Source organism: Eleutherodactylus coqui, chromosome 7 (assembly GCF_035609145.1).
Source record: "Eleutherodactylus coqui strain aEleCoq1 chromosome 7, aEleCoq1.hap1, whole genome shotgun sequence".
NCBI classification, from domain to species: Eukaryota; Metazoa; Chordata; class Amphibia; order Anura; family Eleutherodactylidae; genus Eleutherodactylus; species Eleutherodactylus coqui.
In genome coordinates, this window is record NC_089843.1 from 2,523,779 (window position 1) to 2,541,637 (window position 17,859).

A 17,859-nucleotide genomic window follows, 5' to 3' on the forward strand; every position below is an offset into this window, starting at 1 on the left:
ATCGACCAATGACACGAGTCACAGAGACCCCTGACCAATAACATAACACAAGTCACACCGACCAATGACACGAGTCACAGAGACCCCTGACCAATAACATAACACAAGTCACCCTGACTAATGACACGAGTCACAGAGACCCCTGACCAATAACATAACACACGTCACACCGACCAATGACACGAGTCACAGAGACCCCTGACCAATAACATAACACAAGTCACATCGACCAGTGACACGAGTCACAGAGACCCCTGACCAATAACATAACACAAGTCACACCGACCAATGACACGAGTCACAGAGAGCCCTGACCAATAACATAACACAAGTCACACCGACCAATGACAGGAGTCACAGAGACACCTGACCAATAACATAACACAAGTCACACCGACCAATGACACGAGTCACAGAGACCCCTGACCAATAACATAACACAAGTCACCCTGACTAACGACACACGTCACAGAGAGCCCTGACCAATAACATAACACAAGTCACACCGACCAATGACACGAGTCACAGAGACCCCTGACCAATAACATAACACAAGTCACACCGACCAATGACACGAGTCACAGAGACCCCTGACCAATAACATAACACACGTCACACCGACCAATGACACGAGTCACAGAGACCCCTGACCAATAACATAACACAAGTCACCCCGACTAACGACAGGAGTCACAGAGACCCCTGACCAATAACATAACACAAGTCACACCGACCAATGACACGAGTCACAGAGACCCCTGACCAATAACATAACACACGTCACACCGACCAATGACACGAGTCACAGAGACCCCTGACCAATAACATAACACAAGTCACACCGACCAATGACATGAGTCACAGAGACCCCTGACCAATAACATAACACAAGTCACACCGACCAATGACACGAGTCACAGAGAGCCCTGACCAATAACATAACACAAGTCACACCGACCAATGACAGGAGTCACAGAGACACCTGACTAATAACATAACACAAGTCACACCGACCAATGACACGAGTCACAGAGACCCCTGACCAATAACATAACACAAGTCACACCGACCAATGACACGAGTCACAGAGACCCCTGACCAATAACATAACACAAGTCACCCTGACTAACGACACACGTCACAGAGAGCCCTGACCAATAACATAACACAAGTCACACCGACCAATGACACGAGTCACAGAGACCCCTGACCAATAACATAACACAAGTCACACCGACCAATGACACGAGTCACAGAGACCCCTGACCAATAACATAACACACGTCACACCGACCAATGACACGAGTCACAGAGACCCCTGACCAATAACATAACACAAGTCACACCGACCAATGACACGAGTCACAGAGACACCTGACCAATAACATAACACAAGTCACACCGACCAATGACACGAGTCACAGAGAGCCCTGACCAATAACATAACACAAGTCACACCGACCAATGACAGGAGTCACAGAGACCCCTGACCAATAACATAACACAAGTCACCCCGACTAACGACAGGAGTCACAGAGACCCCTGACCAATAACATAACACAAGTCACACCGACCAATGACACGAGTCACAGAGAGCCCTGACCAATAACATAACACAAGTCACACCGACCAATGACACGAGTCACAGAGACCCCTGACCAATAACATAACACAAGTCACCCCGACTAATGACACACGTCACAGAGACCCCTGACCAATAACATAATACAAGTCACACCGACCAATGACTTTTGAGTCACAGAGAGCCCTGACCAATAACATAACACAAGTCACACCGACCAATGACACGAGTCACAGAGACCCCTGACCAATAACATAACACAAGTCACACCGACCAATGACACGAGTCACAGAGACACCTGACCAATAACATAACACAAGTCACACCGACCAATGACACGAGTCACAGAGAGCCCTGACCAATAACATAACACAAGTCACACCGACCAATGACACGAGTCACAGAGAGCCCTGACCAATAACATAACACAAGTCACACCGACCAATGACACGAGTCACAGAGAGCCCGGACCAATAACATAACACAAGTCACACCGACCAATGACACGAGTCACAGAGACTCCTGACCAATAACATAACACAAGTCACACCGACCAATGACACGAGTCACAGAGACCCCTGACCAATAACATAACACAAGTCACACCGACCAATGACACGAGTCACAGAGACCCCTGACCAATAACATAACACAAGTCACACCGACCAATGACACGAATCACAGAGACCCCTGACCAATAACATAACACAAGTCACACCGACCAATGACACGAGTCACAGAGAGCCCTGACCAATAACATAACACAAGTCACACCGACCAATGACAGGAGTCACAGAGAGCCCTGACCAATAACATAACACAAGTCACACCGATCAATGACACGAGTCACAGAGACCCCTGACCAATAACATAACACAAGTCACACCGACCAATGACACGAGTCACAGAGACCCCTGACCAATAACATAACACAAGTCACCCCGACCAATGACACGAGTCACAGAGAGCCCTGACCAATAACATAACACAAGTCACCCCGACTAACGACACACGTCACAGAGAGCCCTGACCAATAACATAACACAAGTCACACAGACCAATGACACGAGTCACAGAGAGCCCTGACCAATAACATAACACAAGTCACACCGACCAATGACACGAGTCACAGAGAGCCCTGACCAATAACATAACACAAGTCACACCGACCAATGACAGGAGTCACAGAGACACCTGACCAATAACATAACACAAGTCACACCGACCAATGACACGAGTCACAGAGAGCCCTGACCAATAACATAACACAAGTCACACCGACCAATGACACGAGTCACAGAGAGCCCTGACCAATAACATAACACAAGTCACACCGACCAATGACAGGAGTCACAGAGACACCTGACCAATAACATAACACAAGTCACATCGACCAATGACATGAGTCACAGAGACCCCTGACCAATAACATAACACAAGTCACACCGACCAATGACATGAGTCACAGAGACCCCTGACCAATAACATAACACAAGTCACCCCGACTAACGACAGGAGTCACAGAGACCCCTGACCAATAACATAACACAAGTCACACCGACCAATGACACGAGTCACAGAGACCCCTGACCAATAACATAACACACGTCACACCGACCAATGACACGAGTCACAGAGACCCCTGACCAATAACATAACACAAGTTACACCGACCAATGACATGAGTCACAGAGACCCCTGACCAATAACATAACACAAGTCACCCCGACTAACGACAGGAGTCACAGAGACCCCTGACCAATAACATAACACAAGTCACACCGACCAATGACACGAGTCACAGAGAGCCCTGACCAATAACATAACACAAGTCACACCGACCAATGACACGAGTCACAGAGACCCCTGACCAATAACATAACACACGTCACACCGACCAATGACACGAGTCACAGAGACCCCTGACCAATAACATAACACAAGTCACCCCGACCAATGACACGAGTCACAGAGACCCCTGACCAATAACATAACACAAGTCACACCGACCAATGACACGAGTCACAGAGAGCCCTGACCAATAACATAACACAAGTCTCCCCGACCAATGACACGAGTCACAGAGACCTCTGACCAATAACATAACACAAGTCACACCGACCAATGACACGAGTCACAGAGAGCCCTGACCAATAACATAACACAAGTCACACCGACCAATGACACGAGTCACAGAGAGCCCTGACCAATAACATAACACAAGTCACACCGACCAATGACACGAGTCACAGAGAGCCCTGACCAATAACATAACACAAGTCACCCCGACTAATGACACACGTCACAGAGACCCCTGACCAATAACATAACACAAGTCACCCCGACCAATGACACGAGTCACAGAGACCCCTGACCAATAACATAACACAAGTCACACCGACCAATGACACGAGTCACAGAGACCCCTGACCAATAACATAACACACGTCACACCGACCAATGACACGAGTCACAGAGAGCCCTGACCAATAACATAACACAAGTCACACCGACCAATGACACGAGTCACAGAGAGCCCTGACCAATAACATAACACAAGTCACACCGACCAATGACAGGAGTCACAGAGACACCTGACCAATAACATAACACAAGTCACATCGACCAATGACACGAGTCACAGAGACCCCTGACCAATAACATAACACAAGTCACACCGACCAATGACATGAGTCACAGAGACCCCTGACCAATAACATAACACAAGTCACCCCGACTAACGACAGGAGTCACAGAGACCCCTGACCAATAACATAACACAAGTCACACCGACCAATGACACGAGTCACAGAGACCCCTGACCAATAACATAACACAAGTCACACCGACCAATGACACGAGTCACAGAGACCCCTGACCAATAACATAACACACGTCACACCGACCAATGACACGAGTCACAGAGACCCCTGACCAATAACATAACACAAGTCACCCCGACCAATGACACGAGTCACAGAGACCCCTGACCAATAACATAACACAAGTCACACCGACCAATGACACGAGTCACAGAGACCCCTGACCAATAACATAACACAAGTCACCCCGACTAACGACACACGTCACAGAGACCCCTGACCAATAACATAACACAAGTCACCCCGACCAATGACACGAGTCACAGAGACCCCTGACCAATAACATAACACAAGTCACACCGACCAATGACACGAGTCACAGAGAGCCCTGACCAATAACATAACACAAGTCACATCGACCAATGACACGAGTCACAGAGACCCCTGACCAATAACATAACACAAGTCACCCCGACCAATGACACGAGTCACAGAGACCCCTGACCAATAACATAACACAAGTCACACCGACCAATGACACGAGTCACAGAGACCCCTGACCAATAACATAACACAAGTCACCCCGACTAACGACACGAGTCACAGAGAGCCCTGACCAATAACATAACACAAGTCACACCGACCAATGACACGAGTCACAGAGACCCCTGACCAATAACATAACACACGTCACACCGACCAATGACACGAGTCACAGAGACCCCTGACCAATAACATAACACAAGTCACCCCGACCAATGACACGAGTCACAGAGACCCCTGACCAATAACATAACACAAGTCACACCGACCAATGACACGAGTCACAGAGAGCCCTGACCAATAACATAACACAAGTCACACCGACCAATGACACGAGTCACAGAGACCCCTGACCAATAACATAACACAAGTCACACCGACCAATGACACGAGTCACAGAGACCCCTGACCAATAACATAACACAAGTCACACCGACCAATGACACGAGTCACAGAGAGCCCTGACCAATAACATAACACAAGTCACCCCGACTAATGACACGAGTCACAGAGACCCCTGACCAATAACATAACACAAGTCACACCGACCAATGACACGAGTCACAGAGACCCCTGACCAATAACATAACACAAGTCACACCGACCAATGACACGAGTCACAGAGACCCCTGACCAATAACATAACACAAGTCACACCGACCAATGACACGAGTCACAGAGAGCCCTGACCAATAACATAACACAAGTCACACCGACCAATGACACGAGTCACAGAGAGCCCTGACCAATAACATAACACAAGTCACACCGACCAATGACACAAGTCACAGAGACCCCTGACCAATAACATAACACAAGTCACCCCGACCAATGACACACGTCACAGAGAGCCCTGACCAATAACATAACACAAGTCACACCGACCAATGACACGAGTCACAGAGAGCCCTGACCAATAACATAACACAAGTCACACCGACCAATGACACAAGTCACAGAGACCCCTGACCAATAACATAACACAAGTCACCCCGACTAACGACACACGTCACAGAGACCCCTGACCAATAACATAACACAAGTCACACCGACCAATGACACGAGTCACAGAGACCCCTGACCAATAACATAACACAAGTCACCCCGACCAATGACACACGTCACAGAGACCCCTGACCAATAACATAACACAAGTCTCCCCGACCAATGACACGAGTCACAGAGACCCCTGACCAATAACATAACACAAGTCACACCGACCAATGACACAAGTCACAGAGACCCCTGACCAATAACATAACACAAGTCACACCGACCAATGACACACGTCACAGAGACCCCTGACCAATAACATAACACAAGTCACACCGACCAATGACAGGAGTCACAGAGACCCCTGACCAATAACATAACACAAGTCACACCGACCAATGACACGAGTCACAGAGACCCCTGACCAATAACATAACACACGTCACACCGACCAATGACACGAGTCACAGAGAGCCCTGACCAATAACATAACACAAGTCACACCGACCAATGACACGAGTCACAGAGACCCCTGACCAATAACATAACACAAGTCACACCGACCAATGACACGAGTCACAGAGAGCCCTGACCAATAACATAACACAAGTCACACCGACCAATGACACGAGTCACAGAGAGCCCTGACCAATAACATAACACAAGTCACACCGACCAATGACACAAGTCACAGAGACCCCTGACCAATAACATAACACAAGTCACCCCGACTAACGACACACGTCACAGAGACCCCTGACCAATAACATAACACAAGTCACCCCGACCAATGACACACGTCACAGAGAGCCCTGACCAATAACATAACACAAGTCACACCGACCAATGACACGAGTCACAGAGAGCCCTGACCAATAACATAACACAAGTCACACCGACCAATGACACAAGTCACAGAGACCCCTGACCAATAACATAACACAAGTCACCCCGACTAACGACACACGTCACAGAGACCCCTGACCAATAACATAACACAAGTCACACCGACCAATGACACGAGTCACAGAGACCCCTGACCAATAACATAACACAAGTCACCCCGACCAATGACACACGTCACAGAGACCCCTGACCAATAACATAACACAAGTCTCCCCGACACACGTCACACTGTGGTAGCTGGGACTTGGATAATGAAGAGGTTAACGCACATAAGATGGTGGGTGCTGTATGCCTCTTTTAGGACAATTGTAGGGTCTTTTTAGATAACTAAGGTATGTCTTTGTGTGGATTGTATAAGTGAGCATGTATCCTTTTATCGGGGGGTTCAGTCATCACCCCCGTGATGAGATTGCAGGTGCAGGTGTCATGGCAGCCGGGGTTCTCCTGAAAGGCCCCAGGGCTTCTTTAGCAGAATGCCTATCAAGCCATCCCCGTGGGGTGGCTTGATAGGCTGCCTGTCAGATTGCAGTATGACGTAATGCTATAGCATTATATCATACTGCAGGAGGGATCAAGGCATTGCTAGTTGTTGTCCCCTAGGGGGACCTAAGAAAGAAAGCAAAAATCAGATCAATAAAGTTTTACTAATTGTAAAAAAAAAAGTAATAAAAGTTTAAATCACCCCCTTTTGTCATATCTCTAATAAAAAAAAAATTGAAATCATTAAACAAAAATACATATTTGGTATTGCAGCATCCGTAAAAGTCTGATCTGTCGGAATAATGCATTATTTACCGCGCACGGTACACATCGTCTGAAAAAAAAGAAGGACGCCAGAAATGCACTTTTCAGTCACCGTTTCCCAGAAAAAATGCAAAAAAAAGTGATCAAAAAGTCCCATGTACTCCAAAATGGTACCAATGTAAACTACAGGACATCCCGCAAAAAATGAGCCCCTGTACAACTGTGTAGATGGAAAAATAAAGTTATTGTGCGCAGAAGATGGCGGCAAAAAGTAATAAAAACATTAAATGTCTTTGAAAATAAATAACAGTAGTCCAGCAAAAAAGAAAAAAACTCTACAAGTTTGGTATCGCAGCAATCGGACCGACCCAAAGAAGAAAGTCATCAGGTCATGTTTGTTGCCGTTTGTGCGCCGTAGAAGCAAGACGCACTGAAAGATGGCGGAATGTCGGGTTTTTTTTTTTCACTTTACTCCACTTAGAATTTTTTTAAAGTTTTTCAGTACATTATAAGGTAGATTAAATGGCACTATTGGAAAATACAACTCGTCCCGCAAAAAACAACAACAACCCTCATACAGCGACGGCGATGGAGAAAAAAAGGAATTAGAATTTTTTAAAAAGGGGAGGAAAAAATAAATATGGAAAAAAAAGGGCCGCGTCCTGAACAATCTGCCTCAGTGTCTTTGGATCCAACAACATTCCTGGGGGTTCGTCCGGGATTTGTAGGTTCCGAAGAGGGTGATTTCACCTCCTGCTATCTCATAGGTTTAAAGCCTGATCGACTGGGAGAGGAGAACCACTTGGCCCCAAGTCTGTAACCGCAACGTTTAGGAACCCATCAGAGGCAAGAAGTCAACTGAACTGATGAGAACTCGAATTCTAAGGAGGAGACCTTCTGCTTGTTACAGCAGTAGTGGGAGACCGCTCACCCCTCAGTGTGACTGGACCTGCTGCTTGGTATGGCAGAAGTGGGAGACCGCTCACCCCTCAGTATGACTGGACCTGCTGCTTGGTATGGCAGAAGTGGGAGACCGCTCACCCCTCAGTATGACTGGACCTGCTGCTTGTTACAGCAGAAGTGGGAGACCGCTCACCCCTCAGTATGACTGGACCTGCTGCTTGTTACAGCAGTAGTGGGAGACCGCTCACCCCTCAGTATGACTGGACCTGCTGCTTGGTATGGCAGAAGTGGGAGACCGCTCACCCCTCAGTATGACTGGACCTGCTGCTTGGTATGGCAGAAGTGGGAGACCGCTCACCTCTCAGTATGACTGGACCTGCTGCTTGGTAAGGCAGAAGTGGGAGACCGCTCACCCCTCAGTATGACTGGACCTGCTGCTTGGTAAGGCAGAAGTGGGAGACCGCTCACCCCTCAGTATGACTGAACCTGCTGCTTGGTATGGCAGAAGTGGGAGACCGCTCACCCCTCAGTATGACTGGACCTGCTGCTTGGTATGGCAGAAGTGGGAGACCGCTCACCCCTCAGTATGACTGGACCTGCTGCTTGGTAAGGCAGAAGTGGGAGACCGCTCACCCCTCAGTATGACCGGACCTGCTGCTTGGTATGGCAGAAGTGGGAGACCGCTCACCCCTCAGTATGACTGGACCTGCTGCTTGTTACAGCAGAAGTGGAAGACCGCTCACCCCTCAGTATGACTGGACCTGCTGCTTGGTATGGCAGAAGTGGGAGACCGCTCACCCCTCAGTATGACTGGACCTGCTGCTTGTTACAGCAGAAGTGGGAGACCGCTCACCCCTCAGTATGACTGGACCTGCTGCTTGGTATGGCAGAAGTGGGAGACCACTCACCCCTCAGTATGACTGGACCTGCTGCTTGGTAAGGCAGAAGTGGGAGACCGCTCACCCCTCAGTATGACTGGACCTGCTGCTTGGTATGGCAGAAGTGGGAGACCGCTCACCCCTCAGTATGACTGGACCTGCTGCTTGGTAAGGCAGAAGTGGGAGCCCGCTCACCCCTCAGTATGACTGGACCTGCTGCTTGGTATGGCAGAAGTGGGAGACCGCTCACCCCTCAGTATGACTGGACCTGCTGCTTGTTACAGCAGAAGTGGAAGACCGCTCACCCCTCAGTATGACTGGACCTGCTGCTTGTTACAGCAGAAGTGGGAGACCGCTCACCCCTCAGTATGACTGGACCTGCTGCTTGTTACAGCAGAAGTGGGAGACCGCTCACCCCTCAGTATGACTGGACCTGCTGCTTGTTACAGCAGAAGTGGGAGACCGCTCACCCCTCAGTATGACTGGACCTGCTGCTTGGTATGGCAGAAGTGGGAGACCGCTCACCCCTCAGTATGACTGGACCTGCTGCTTGGTATGGCAGAAGTGGGAGACCGCTCACCCCTCAGTATGACTGGACCTGCTGCTTGGTATGGCAGAAGTGGGAGACCGCTCAACCCTCAGTATGACTGGACCTGCTGCTTGGTATGGCAGAAGTGGGAGACCGCTCACCCCTCAGTATGACTGGACCTGCTGCTTGGTATGGCAGAAGTGGGAGACCGCTCACCCCTTCAGTATGACTGGACCTGCTGCTTGTTACAGCAGAAGTGGGAGACCGCTCACCCCTCAGTATGACTGGACCTGCTGCTTGGTATGGCAGAAGTGTGAGACCGCTCACCCCTCAGTATGACTGGACCTGCTGCTTGGTATGGCAGAAGTGGGAGACCGCTCACCCCTCAGTATGACTTGACCTGCTGCTTGTTACAGCAGAAGTGAGAGACTGCTCACCCCTCAGTATGACTGGACCTGCTGCTTGGTATGGCAGAAGTGGGAGACCGCTCACCTCTCAGTATGACTGGACCTGCTGCTTGGTATGGCAGAAGTGGGAGACCGCTCACCCCTCAGTATGACTGGACCTGCTGCTTGGTATGGCAGAAGTGGGAGACCGCTCACCCCTCAGAATGACTGGACCTGCTGCTTGGTAAGGCAGAAGTGGGAGACCGCTCACCCCTCAGTATGACTGGACCTGCTGCTTGGTATGGCAGAAGTGGGAGACCGCTCACCCCTCAGTATGACTGGACCTGCTGCTTGTTACAGCAGAAGTGGGAGACCGCTCACCCCTCAGTATGACCGGACCTGCTGCTTGGTATGGCAGAAGTGGGAGACCGCTCACCCCTCAGTATGACTGGACCTGCTGCTTGGTAAGGCAGAAGTGGGAGACCGCTCACCCCTCAGTATGACCGGACCTGCTGCTTGGTATGGCAGAAGTGGGAGACCGCTCACCCCTCAGTATGACTGGACCTGCTGCTTGGTATGGCAGAAGTGGGAGACCGCTCACCCCTCAGTATGACTGGACCTGCTGCTTGGTATGGCAGAAGTGGGAGACCGCTCACCCCTCAGTATGACTGGACCTGCTGCTTGGTAAGGCAGAAGTGGGAGACCGCTCACCCCTCAGTATGACTGGACCTGCTGCTTGTTACAGCAGAAGTGGGAGACCGCTCACCCCTCAGTATGACTGGACCTGCTGCTTGTTACAGCAGTAGTGGGAGACCGCTCACCCCTCAGTATGACTGGACCTGCTGCTTGGTAAGGCAGAAGTGGGAGACCGCTCACCCCTCAGTATGACTGGACCTGCTGCTTGGTATGGCAGAACTGGGAGACCGCTCACCCCTCAGTATGACTGGACCTGCTGCTTGGTATGGCAGAAGTGGGAGACCGCTCACCCCTCAGTATGACTGGACCTGCTGCTTGTTACAGCAGAAGTGGGAGACCGCTCACCTCTCAGTATGACTGGACCTGCTGCTTGGTATGGCAGAATTGGGAGACCGCTCACCCCTCAGTATGACTGGACCTGCTGCTTGTTACAGCAGAAGTGGGAGACCGCTCACCCCTCAGTATGACTGGACCTGCTGCTTGGTATGGCAGAAGTGGGAGACCGCTCACCCCTCAGTATGACTGGACCTGCTGCTTGGTATGGCAGAAGTGGGAGACCGCTCACCCCTCAGTATGACTGGACCTGCTGCTTGGTATGGCAGAAGTGGGAGACCGCTCACCCCTCAGTATGACTGGACCTGCTGCTTGGTATGGCAGAAGTGGGAGACCGCTCACCCCTCAGTATGACTGGACCTGCTGCTTGTTACAGCAGAAGTGGGAGACCGCTCACCCCTCAGTATGACTGGACCTGCTGCTTGGTATGGCAGAACTGGGAGACCGCTCACCCCTCAGTATGACTGGACCTGCTGCTTGGTATGGCAGAAGTGGGAGACCGCTCACCCCTCAGTATGACTGGACCTGCTGCTTGGTATGGCAGAAGTGGGAGACCGCTCACCCCTCAGTATGACTGGACCTGCTGCTTGTTACGGCAGAAGTGGGAGACCGCTCACCCCTCAGTATGACTGGACCTGCTGCTTGGTACGGCAGAAGTGGGAGACCGCTCACCCCTCAGTATGACTGGACCTGCTGCTTGGTATGGCAGAAGTGGGAGACCGCTCACCCCTCAGTATGACTGGACCTGCTGCTTGGTATGGCAGAAGTGGGAGACCGCTCACTCCTCAGTAAGACTGGACCTGCTGCTTGTTACAGCAGAAGTGGGAGACCGCTCACCCCTCAGTATGACTGGACCTGCTGCTTGGTATGGCAGAAGTGGGAGACCGCTCACCCCTTCAGTATGACTGGACCTGCTGCTTGGTATGGCAGAAGTGGGAGACCGCTCACCCCTCAGTATGACTGGACCTGCTGCTTGTTACAGCAGAAGTGGGAGACCGCTCACCCCTCAGTATGACTGGACCTGCTGCTTGGTATGGCAGAAGTGGGAGACCGCTCACCCCTTAAGTATGACTGGACCTGCTGCTTGGTAAGGCAGAAGTGGGAGACCGCTCACCCCTCAGTATGACTGGACCTGCTGCTTGGTATGGCAGAAGTGGGAGACCGCTCACCCCTCAGTATGACTGGACCTGCTGCTTGGTATGGCAGAAGTGGGAGACCGCTCAACCCTCAGTATGACTGGACCTGCTGCTTGGTATGGCAGAAGTGGGAGACCGCTCACCCCTTCAGTATGACTGGACCTGCTGCTTGTTACAGCAGAAGTGGGAGACCGCTCACCCCTCAGTATGACTGGACCTGCTGCTTGGTATGGCAGAAGTGTGAGACCGCTCACCCCTCAGTATGACTGGACCTGCTGCTTGGTATGGCAGAAGTGGGAGACCGCTCACCCCTCAGTATGACTGGACCTGCTGCTTGGTATGGCAGAAGTGGGAGACCGCTCACCCCTCAGTATGACTGGACCTGCTGCTTGTTACAGCAGAAGTGGGAGACCGCTCACCCCTCAGTATGACTGGACCTGCTGCTTGGTACGGCAGAAGTGGGAGACCGCTCACCCCTCAGTATGACTGGACCTGCTGCTTGGTATGGCAGAAGTGGGAGACCGCTCACCCCTCAGTATGACTGGACCTGCTGCTTGTTACAGCAGAAGTGGGAGACCGCTCACTCCTCAGTATGACTGGACCTGCTGCTTGGTATGGCAGAAGTGGGAGACCGCTCACCCCTCAGTATGACTGGACCTGCTGCTTGGTATGGCAGAAGTGGGAGACCGCTCACCCCTCAGTATGACTGGACCTGCTGCTTGGTATGGCAGAAGTGGGAGACCGCTCACCCCTCAGTATGACTGGACCTGCTGCTTGTTACAGCAGAGGTGGGAGACCGCTCACCCCTCAGTATGACTGGACCTGCTGCTTGTTACAGCAGAAGTGGGAGACCGCTCACCCCTCAGTATGACTGGACCTGCTGCTTGGTATGGAGAAGTAAGAAAGCATACATCTCTTAACGGACCTTTAGTACTTTGGATTGTGCAAGGTGAGCCATTGTTCTGTACAGTAAGGTTGGAGGGTTGGAATTGATAACCTGAAATGACTCTGATAGAGCATATGTGTGTATAACTGGCATGGTCATTGCATTTGTAATATGGCAGTGTAGTGGGTTTTGCTATATGCATTTCTGTGCCCTCTTTAATATCTTGGGCAGATGTAGCAGTGTTGACAAAGGACTATTGTATAGTTAAGAGTTAGCATTTTCTTCAATGTACTACCACTGCCCCTGGCACTCACATTCCTATGGAAAAAAAAGTGACTCCTGAAGGGAGGGGCTGTCAGCCTCAGAGACCTGTGTAAAAAAATGTGGAATGTGTGAGTCTCATTGGGAGAACTGATAATAGAACTGTTTTCTTAAGCGGAATAGAGCTGTGCAACGTATTGAGTTAATTGTGGTGTTCTAATGCTTAAACATGCCAGGATGAGATCTCATCGCCACTCAATTAGAGAAGGAATGACTGAACTGCCTGTGCCAAAACATTTTTGTGGCCATGGACACAGCATAGAGCAGATGGGAGTTATTATACTGAAGGGCAACTTCAAGTCGCAGCATCACAGTAGAATATGGGAGTACAAATTTATGGCCATGTTTGATACCCTCAAGAATGGAATGAACCTCAGCCCGGGATTCTTGCATAAGTGGAAAGTATGAAAGGTCTGAAGGAGGTCCTCCTCACAAACATTATTTTTTTTTCTTTTCACTTTAAAACTTTATAAAAATTCAGAACTTGACTTGTAATAATGTTGCCATCCACTAGGTGGTGCTGCATCTCCTTCCATGTGTAGGTTGAAGGGGAGATAAGACACATCATAAACCTGTCCTGAGTGCAGTGGACTGATTTACGATTTATGTCTCGGCTCTGTTTGTTTGTTGTTTTAAGTGCAAAATGGTCTCAAATTTCTGTGTGAACATTTATTTAGATCAAGAGGTATGTGTCCCCCCCCATCTGTATGTTATATTTATGTGCCATCCTAACTAGTTTCATGCAATAGCCTGACACAGGGGGCGAGATCCCCGAAAGCTTGCGGTAACATCATGTAGGTTTGTTAGGCACTAACAGGTCTGATGTCTACAGGATGACTCGGCTTCTCTCACGGAGACCAATCACACAATACTTAACGCTAATGTAATAATAGAACAGTCATTACTATGTAGCAGAGACGTGTTTGTCTCCCCGTTCTCATAGCAATAAGGAATAATGAACCAGTAGTTGGCCACAATTTGTGCAGTTCCTCTGGTTACAGATTGCAAATTCTTCCCCTATCTGCGGCACGTTTTTGTGCAGGTAATGGAGGTGTTGTGGCCCCTAACTGTCATGGACTCTCTTGCAGTCATGGAAATTCTGCATTGAGCACAATTTAAAAATCCTTCAGCTACCGGAGTCACTACGTACGAAGTAATAATAATACTAATCTGTATTTGTGTAGCGCCAACATATTCCGCAGCGCTTACATAGACGGGGGGGAATACAGAAAGACAAAAGTACAAACATTACAGAACCGCGGTTACATAGTAATCAGCTGATGGAAACAATAGGGGTGAGGGTCCTGCTCCAACGAGCTTACATACTACAAGTAATGGGTGGATACAGAAGGTAAAAGGGCTGGAGATGTGCCCGGTACGGCGGGGTGATGTGCCCGGTACGGCGGGGTGGAGATGTGCCCGGTACGGCGGGGTGGAGATGTGCCCGGTACGGCGGGGTGGAGATGTGCCCGGTACGGCGGGGTGGAGATGTGCGCGGTATGGCGAGATGGAGGGTGAGGGATGCTGTACACATAGACAATGGTCAGGCATTTAGCCGTGTGATGGCAGAATCGGTATGACTGTAAGGGCAGTAGCCTAAGAGGGTGGGAGGGCATGGCCTAGCCAACCAGGGAAGAGGACGTGCTTAGGAGAGCTCCGTTCCCTAACAGCTGCTGGGACCCTGCACGACTCTCTCTAGTCACGGAGGATCATTTAGAGTCCTCTTAAGGTTTAATCAAACCGGGGGAACCGCAGCAGCCTACAGGGACTCAATATGTTCGGGCAGCTGCGTGAGTGATGCTGCCCCTGGCGGCAGCTATAGCAGCCAGACCCCTGCCTGTGGGCAGCCCACTGCCTTGGGTCCTCTGTGTGACGGAGACGATGCTCCCCAGGTGCCTTGGCCTTGGGACTGCTCTGGTTCCTGGGATGCACTGAATCCCCTTCCACCTGCCGAGTAGCCGCCATTTTGCAATAGGGGGGGGGGGGAGAACACTCCTCTTTCTGTGCCTCCACGGCTGTGGCGAGCTGGAGGGGAGAGAAGAGGGACATGGAGAGAAAAAGGAAGGGGAAAACAAAAAGTGGTGAAGGGGAGGAAAAGTGGAAAAAAGAAAGGACAGTAACAGACTGGCAGAGTGCCCCTGTATGTGCAAGACCCCAGTGCAGAGGGGTGAAGTTGCTCGCTGACTCCCCCCTCCGGTTTTCTCACCATCTGACTAATAAAGCTCAAGGCTGTGGACCAGAGAGAGAGAAAAAACACAATTTCACCTACAGCTACACTTGCAGACTTTGTAGGACAGTCTGCTTCCTTTATACCTATCCATTGACTTTTGCCCTGTTCTCTGCTGACACCTAGTGGTGGTGCAGTGTTGGTCCACTAGCAGTACTGCATTGCCATTATGTCTCGGCAGTTATGCGTTAACTACTAAAATACCAGTGAACTCCCCCTTCAACACTTTATAAGTCTGATATCTCCGACCGTACCCTCCGGCGCGATGGATCTCACTAAAGAAGCTAAAATAACCAACAAGCGAAAGACTGGCTAGATTCTGACGCACATTCTGAAGGAAATAGTCAAGGTCCGCAAGGGTCTTCTGGATATTGGAGGGGACTTACAGTGATATAAGCAGAAATCGTTCGAGCTACCAAGCAAACTAGGTTTTACACCCCAGAGGTTGAGATATGCCTTACAGTCCCTGGATTGGCGGCTTTCATCTTCTTCTCCCTCTCTATGAGCACCGCTAAAGGGATTTCCACATATTACGAGGACACCTTTGCTTTGGACTCTCAAAGCAAATCCCCACAGATGAAGCTGTGGGAACGGGACCTCAAGCAGCAATTCAGCATAAAAGCCAGGAAGAGGGCCCTCGCTTGGACCAAGAAAGTCTTGACGGGGTCACACATTGGAAATCCTCACAGAAAATAAGTCCCGTCATGGAGCCACTCCTAGACTCTACAACCAGCACCAGAACCCCATCACCTATCACTCTGACCTTGAACAAAGAGAGCTGTATGATGCGTGGAGATGCCTCCATGGTTCAGAAAGGGACTATACCTTTCTTTCCCTAACCCACTCTTCTTGCTTCAGGATTGATATGGTCTTGCTGCCAGACGGAAGGGAAGTCGGGGGTGGGGTGGGGGGGCTAGCAGGGGCGCTAGCCTGGCGCTAAACTAGCAAAACAACTTAAGGGGCTCAGAGTGGGGGACAGAATTAGATTCTTTTTAGACAGCCAAAAAATCATCCATCCTCAAAGGATTGTCAACGTGTTCACTACTTACTACTCCTCCCTCTGCAACCTAAAAAATGAAACAAATATACCCCCCCCTTTCCGAGAGGAAGAAATCTTAGGTTTCCTGCAGGATGTTAACCTCCCCGCCTGTCCCCCGAACAGGTGGAGGCTCTCTCAGCCCCAATCACTCCTCTGGAGGTCCTAGACACTATCAAACTGCTGAAATTCCACAAGTCTCCGGGGCTGGACGACTTCTCCAATGGCTATTATAGGAAGTACGCTTCTCTTCTGGCTCTCTACCTAGCGTCGGTGTTCAACAGAGCAATGGGTGATGGCTCTTTCCCAACTGAGATGCTGGAGGTCTCGATTGTTACCATACCTAAATCAGGAAAGGAGAAAAGCTCCCCGACTAATTTCCACCCCATCTCCCTGCTGAACACCGACATCAAGATATACACAAAATTACTAAGTACCCCACTGTTCGCCATCTTTCCTACATTAGTGGCAGCAGACTAGGTGGGGTTTGTTCCACAGAGACAGGCCCCCTATGATACCCGGAAGTTTTTGGATCTGCTTGGGATCGCTAAGAGAGGTGGGATTCCCACCCTGCTCTTGGCGTTGGATGCTGAGAAAGCCTTCGACCGGAAACACTGGGGATACCTGAAGGAATCGCTAGAGAAATTTGGCTTCTCGGGGCCCATTAAATCGGCGATCCTTTCTCTCTATTCGGCACAATCCACTAGAGTGTTTTCCTCGGGTTGTGTCTCCCCACTGTTTGCCATCTCTAATGACACTAGACAAGGTTGCCCCCTATCGCCCTTAATATTCACGCTCCTTCTGGCGCGATTCTGGCAGTCACAAACCCCATTATTTCTCTCGCACAGGCCCAAGCCACCTAAGTCCGTTTCGGTAGAGTCTCATGTGTACAACACAAAATCCCAGATGCTAAACATTGGACTAGAGCCAAAGACTAA

The 17,859-nt window shown here is 50.1% G+C and overlaps 1 protein-coding gene across 5 annotated transcripts in view; it reads right to left on the reverse strand.

Moving 5' to 3' along the window:
- LOC136572305 (zinc finger protein 665-like) overlaps nucleotides 1-17,859 on the reverse strand; it is a 52,706-nt gene that overhangs the window by 24,293 nt on the left and 10,554 nt on the right. Inside the window, exon 1 of one of the 5 annotated variants that reach the window (XM_066572775.1) lies at nucleotides 13,652-13,680. The exons of the other annotated variants lie outside the window; for them this stretch is intronic. The gene's annotated coding sequence lies outside the window, so the exon portion shown is untranslated. Of the gene's footprint in view, nucleotides 1-13,651; nucleotides 13,681-17,859 lie in introns of those variants that run through there. 5 annotated transcript variants of the gene reach the window in all.